The sequence below is a fragment of the Saccostrea cucullata genome, unplaced genomic scaffold (genome assembly GCF_032062105.1).
Source record: "Saccostrea cucullata isolate Sc308-1 unplaced genomic scaffold, CSIRO_AGI_Scuc_v1 ctg735, whole genome shotgun sequence".
Classification (NCBI taxonomy): domain Eukaryota; kingdom Metazoa; phylum Mollusca; class Bivalvia; order Ostreida; family Ostreidae; genus Saccostrea; species Saccostrea cuccullata.
In genome coordinates this window covers 321,004-327,003 of record NW_026928570.1, presented here as the reverse complement: position 1 = coordinate 327,003, position 6,000 = coordinate 321,004, and the positions used below count along the sequence as shown (strand labels likewise).

The window sequence follows — 6,000 nt, the reverse complement described above, 5'->3', positions numbered from 1 at the left end:
CTTTTAATAGATTGCCTTAGCATTCATTACTTTAAAAGCCGTTGTTCTTCAGGAAAACAAAATGATGCAAAAGTGATGAGAAATGGTCTCTGGAGAAAAGAATGGCTGAAATTTTTAAAGTTTGTTAAATATACGAGCATATGTGCATTTAGGACCCTACGTTGTAATTTTTGTGCAGACGTTTACTACACGGGGATCTGCGAACATATTTAAACAGAAAAGGAAAAAAAAACGTTTTGTGTAATGAATATTATAACATTATTTAATAAATGTCTTTGTATAGTACGTTGGATTACAAATTTCACACAAAAACTCATCAAGACTATTAAATACAGTGTTTATTTCACATTGATCTATTAAGTCATTCTGATTTAATATAATTATACACGACGAGAATTTAGGTCTAATCAATACCTATAGAAAATTATTTAATTTCTAAAGAGGATAGTTTTATTTTAAATCAGTAATGAAAATTGAAATGAAAATTCTAAATAGTTTGTTCTTTCATTGAACATCTTAAAATAAATGTATGTTATTTTATAAATATGTTCTCTTGTATAACTTTATTTATGAAATATACAATTTTTTAAATGATAAAAAAAAACACAAATCGTCAACTTAATTCAAACGAATTTTCGGTCGGAGGCTGTGTGTGTACATGCTGGACAACAACCCATTGTTCCTTTTAGGTAGAAAACCGTCTCAATTCACATAGAATATACAAAAAATACACAGTGACAGGTGTCTTCGCGGCACGTGTCTCCACCTGATATGGCACGTGAGGACAGGTGCCCGTAGTTATTACACAGGCCGACTATAGTGACTTTCAAAAGTGTGGTTTTATTTTTTTTTGGGGGGGGGGGGGTACTTCTCAACGAAAAAATGAAAAGCAATCCACCCACCCCCAATAATAATAATAATCTAATAAATAAAAAAAAACAATCTTACTAAAGTAAAATACTAGTATGATAATACTCAGCCCCCAACCAATTCGATGGATTTTATCTGACCAGTTTACATTGATCTCTATGTAACCATACTTACTCTTCTATATTTTGTTTTTTTCAGACGATACGTTTCCCATTAAGTATCTGTTTTGTAAATCTTCATATTAATGTATAATAAATTTGTATACAAAATCTTTATTACTTTCTAAACTGGTTTTTAAAAATTTGAAACACTAAAAATGTAATTGTGACAAACCAACTGAAGTATTTTTTCCTGAAGGATTACCCCGGTATATAAGAGATACCAACCTCTGGTATCTCACACAAAATGCCTTGTAGGTACCTTGATATTTTGTGAATACATGTTATAATGTTAAAAAAGTAATTCTTCAATGTCAAAATATTGGAAAAAATTATAATTATATTATTAGGAACGTCTCATCTGTCCTTAATTACTACATTTTATATAATCGAAACTTGACATATTTCTTTATTTACTTTTTTATCGATCTTTTTTTTTTTACCTTTTCTGTAAATAATTTCATTAAAGGTTCCCTTCCTCCGCTCTTGCATTTTTTCAAAGGAACATTCATCATAGACAGCTTACAAGAAAGTGGGATCGGAAATGATTGATATCTACATAACTGCACTTACTTTTCTCTATTCCATTCCACGCATTCTATACGAGTTTACCAAAACTTATGTGATAAATCTTTAAAATTGAATTGCGTTCACGGTGCTGAAATATAAAATTTATCACACAGAAATACACATCTAGTTATTTTAACTGTTTGAAGGGAAGTTAATTATTTTGATACAGCATGTAAACACTTTTGAAATATTTCTATAATTGGTAAGCATATGGTAACATAAGGAAATATTTAACTTTTTGTAAAATAAAAAGTAGGTGGGCTAGTATTGAGATATATACTTTCAAAGTTTCTCTACCTGGGAAACATGGGGGAAACTACACATTGGTGGCTTCCATGTCGGGAATCTATATGGAAACCACTGAGGCATGTTTCCATGGTTTCCTATCTTGGGAAACTTACGGGAAACCACAGGTTGATTGTTTCCATGTTGGGAATCTACATGGAAACCACCGGGGCAAGTTTCCATGGTTTCCTATCTTGGGAAACTTACGGGAAACCACAGGTTGATTGTTTCCATGTCGGGAATCTATGTGGAAACCACTATGTGGTTTCCATAAAATGGAAACTATATGGAAACTACTGATGTCACGATTCCCATATGTTTCCATCGGGTTTCCAAATTTGGGAAACCTGGCTTTTCATCCTGTGATACCCCCCGCTTGAAAAGCGGGAGGGTATATAGTAATCGTTAATTCCGTCCGTCTGTCTGTACGTCCGTCCGTCCGTCCGTCTGTTACGCTTTGGGGGTACACATCTCTTATCCGCAACTCCTCTTATACCACTGGATGAAATTTGATGAAACTTTCACAGAATCTTTATTACATATTGCCATTGTGCACCTCCTATTTTACTTTTTGATCCGACACATATTTTGGGTTTTCCATAGCAAAACATGGACACTGCCATTTATACACATATGGGAGGCGGGGGGTATAATTTAGTGAGCCCATGCTCACAGTACCTCTAGTTTTAAGCATACGTTTGCGTAAAAATAACACTTGATATGGTTTTATTAATAGATATGTTTGTGATACCATTCAGTGCAATCATTTATAATCAAGGACATTTGCTTTATTAGTTGTTCTAAATTTCAAGCGAAAGTCTCAGTTCATCACGCGTGAACTGTCATGGCTGTTGAGTAAAGCGATTGGTTAACAAGTATAAATTTATTTTACATGGTTTTCGCGTTTAATAGGCTATGTTGTTGATAGTGAATAAAATTTCGTCTTAGTAGAACATGTAGAAGTAATTTGAATGTAAAAACAATTTATTTTGTCTGCAGTCCCCCGTATTTATACCCCCCGCTTGAAAAGCGGGAGGGTATATAGTAATCGTTAATTCCGTCCGTCTGTACGTCTGTTACGCTTTGGGGTACCCATCTCTTATCCGCAACTCCTCTCATACCACTGAATGAAATTTGATGAAACTTTCACAGAATCTTTATTACATATTGCCATTGTGCACCTCCTATTTTACTTTTTGATCCAACACATATTTTGGGTTTCCCGGCCACAGCAAAACATGGACTTTGCCATTATAATTATATGGAGGCGGGGGGTATCATTTAGTGAGCTCATAGCTCACATTACCTCTAGTTAAAAACTAGAGGTACTGTGAGCAATGAGCTCACTAAATGATACCCCCCGCCTCCCATAATGTCGATGTGTTGCTTTATATTGTTTTACGGTAATGTGTAAAGAGGAATAACTCGTCATATGAAATGTTATCCAGAAGCTTCTATTATGTGACGTCATAGGTAAACAAAAAAAATGGCAATGTCCATGTTTTGCTCTGGGAAACCTAAAATACGTGTCGAATAAAAAAGTAAAATAGGAGGTGCACAATGGCAATATGTAATAAAGATTCTGTGAAAGTTTCATTAAATTTCACTCAGTAGTATAAGAGGAGTTGCGGATAAGAGAAAAAGCGTAACAGACGGACGGACGGACGGACGGACGTACAGACGGACGGACAGACGGACGGACGGACGGAAATCCCGATCACTATATACCCTCCCGCTTTTCAAGCGGGGGGTATAATTATATTTTCTCAATTACGGAGATGCTGTGGAATTGTAGTCCTCTCCAGAAAGCATCGGAGAGGGCTATATTATTGCAGCTACATTGCATTGATATGATTTAAAAAGAAACGCATAGAAATTGTATCTATAATTCACCAACAAGTATTTACTTTGTTGATTACAAATTAAAGAAATACTCAATGATGATGTTTTTTGATATGTCTGTTGAAGTTACTCTTGTAGGGTGTAGTATATGTGCACATATAACAGGGATATTGACGCCCTTCAACGCAAGCTGATTTGTGCTGGACTAATCCACGTTTTGTTAAGAAATCGTTTCCACATTTCTCGCATTTTCTTTGTAATTGTTTATACTGACTTTAAATATGGTTCTTCAGATCTTTTTTATGAACATATGAGGCACTGCATCCATCCTCGGTACATTTATTTGGTTTTTCCTGGAAAAATAAAATTATGGCTTGATGTTTTATTCCGTGTAACAATTTTAAAAAACGTGTTATACAACATGAAAATGAAATTTTGAAGCTTAATATAGACGCATTTTAAAGAAATTTTGAAGCTTAATATAGACGCATTTTAAAAACAAATTCTAATTATTTATCAAAGATGTAAAGTTTGTACTTTTATCATAGGCGTTGAAACAGAGTGTGTGGTTAGGATGGGGACTTCTTTCTTTTCAGCTTATATTCATTTATAAATGAATAAATTAAACCTCTTTGTTTGTATGTAAGTTGTTTGGTTTTTTTTTTCAAAAAGAAATTTCGTAATTAAAATCATCCTTTTTTTCTATTGTGCTTCCATAGTCTTTAATATTCTTATATAGAATGTTCTTATTTTGATTACCCCAATGTGGTTCAACGTGTGACTTGTGTAGCGAGCTTTGCTGATAAACGTCTGACCACAAACTTGGCAAGTGTGGCGAAACTCTCCACGCTCCCTCATCTGATGCTCCCTCAAACCAGTGTATGATGTAAACATTTTTCCGCATTCAGAACACACTTAAATTAAGATAATGTTTTGAAAAACTTGGATTTTCAATACTTATTTTAACTGCTATTAGTATTATTTTCTATTTACATATACAATATACTAGTAGTACTTACAGTGAGTGAGAGCCTTGCCCTTTGGGGTGCTTGCTTCACCGGGCTCAAATACTGTAGACGTACTTTTTTCCACGGGGTCATAATTCCGCGGAATCTCAATTTCTGTCTAATCCGCGGGTAGAAAATTACGCGGATATCCTAGACTGTCACTATATGCCTTACATTTATAATAAGTACGCGTGGACAAATTTCCGCGGAAAATTGGTGACCGCGTACATAGCGTAAATTAATATCACGCGGAATAAAGTACTTCTACAGTACAAGAATGCTTCCATCAGATCCAGAAACAATTAAGTTGGGTTCTATTGAAAAATACAGTTCGACTACAATTGGATTGTGAAGATAAGAATAGAATTAAATGCTATTTAGCCTTATTTATATTAAGGGAAGTGTATAGGGTTTTTTCTCTCCAATTAAAAACGTTAACATAAATTTTAAAAAAAAATATCGAACTTAACTCAATTACAGAGCTTTAGAGAGTAAATGGTCAATGATGAATAAATGAATGAAAAACAACAAAACAACTAGGAATCACAAAAATTCTACAAAACAAAAGCTGAAATGTGAATGAAGATAAAACCATGCAAAGTAAATAATTTTTAACAATAGCTTACACTGAACATTTTCTCCCTGTATGGAAATAAAATTTGAATACTCAATGGAATAATTCATTTATAGAGTTAACTCAGTCGTTACCCCAAATGTCAATAAAATAAAGAAAAAAAATACCTGTGTGTGGTTTCCTCCTTCAAGCGATTTTTCAACTCCTGGAATACGTATTTTGATTCTAAAAGGTAAACATACGCAACAATATGGTAGAATAAAATCACGAAAGCTTCAATTAATGCACCATTCAGGCCTACATCCATCAAAATTTGTTGGCAAACTTTATACTGTTACTTAAAAAATAATTACATGTACAATCAATTTGACGTCCAAATCGACTACACCAGTAATGTACATTGAAATAAAAACCTTTCTCAATTTTATGAATAAAGTTTAAAGCAATTACAAAGTTAAAACTTTTCAGATTTCCAAGTTAGACAAGTAACTTTACCCTAGTCATGAGAAAACTTTACCCTAATCGTAAATAAACCGCGCTCAAACTTGACCCTAATCTGAAGCAGAATTTCTGTATGCGTTTTCTTAGTCAATAAGTGTAATTCAAGAAGGTTTTTTAAGTAAGCATGTAACATTGAAAAAGCCGCCATCTTAGACTAGGGTAACGCACTTTACCCTAGTCCGTTTCTACACAG

At 33.8% G+C, this 6,000-nt stretch overlaps 1 long non-coding RNA gene across 1 annotated transcript; it reads right to left on the bottom strand.

Annotated features, from left to right (window-relative positions):
* Window positions 1-3,834: 3,834 nt before the first annotated feature.
* LOC134277990 (uncharacterized) lies at window positions 3,835-4,792 on the bottom strand. Its single transcript, XR_009994363.1, has 3 exons — window positions 4,745-4,792; window positions 4,485-4,639; window positions 3,835-4,078 (listed from the first exon to the last, which is right to left on the bottom strand). It is a non-coding gene; the product is annotated as an uncharacterized LOC134277990 (long non-coding RNA).
* Window positions 4,793-6,000: the final 1,208 nt, after the last annotated feature.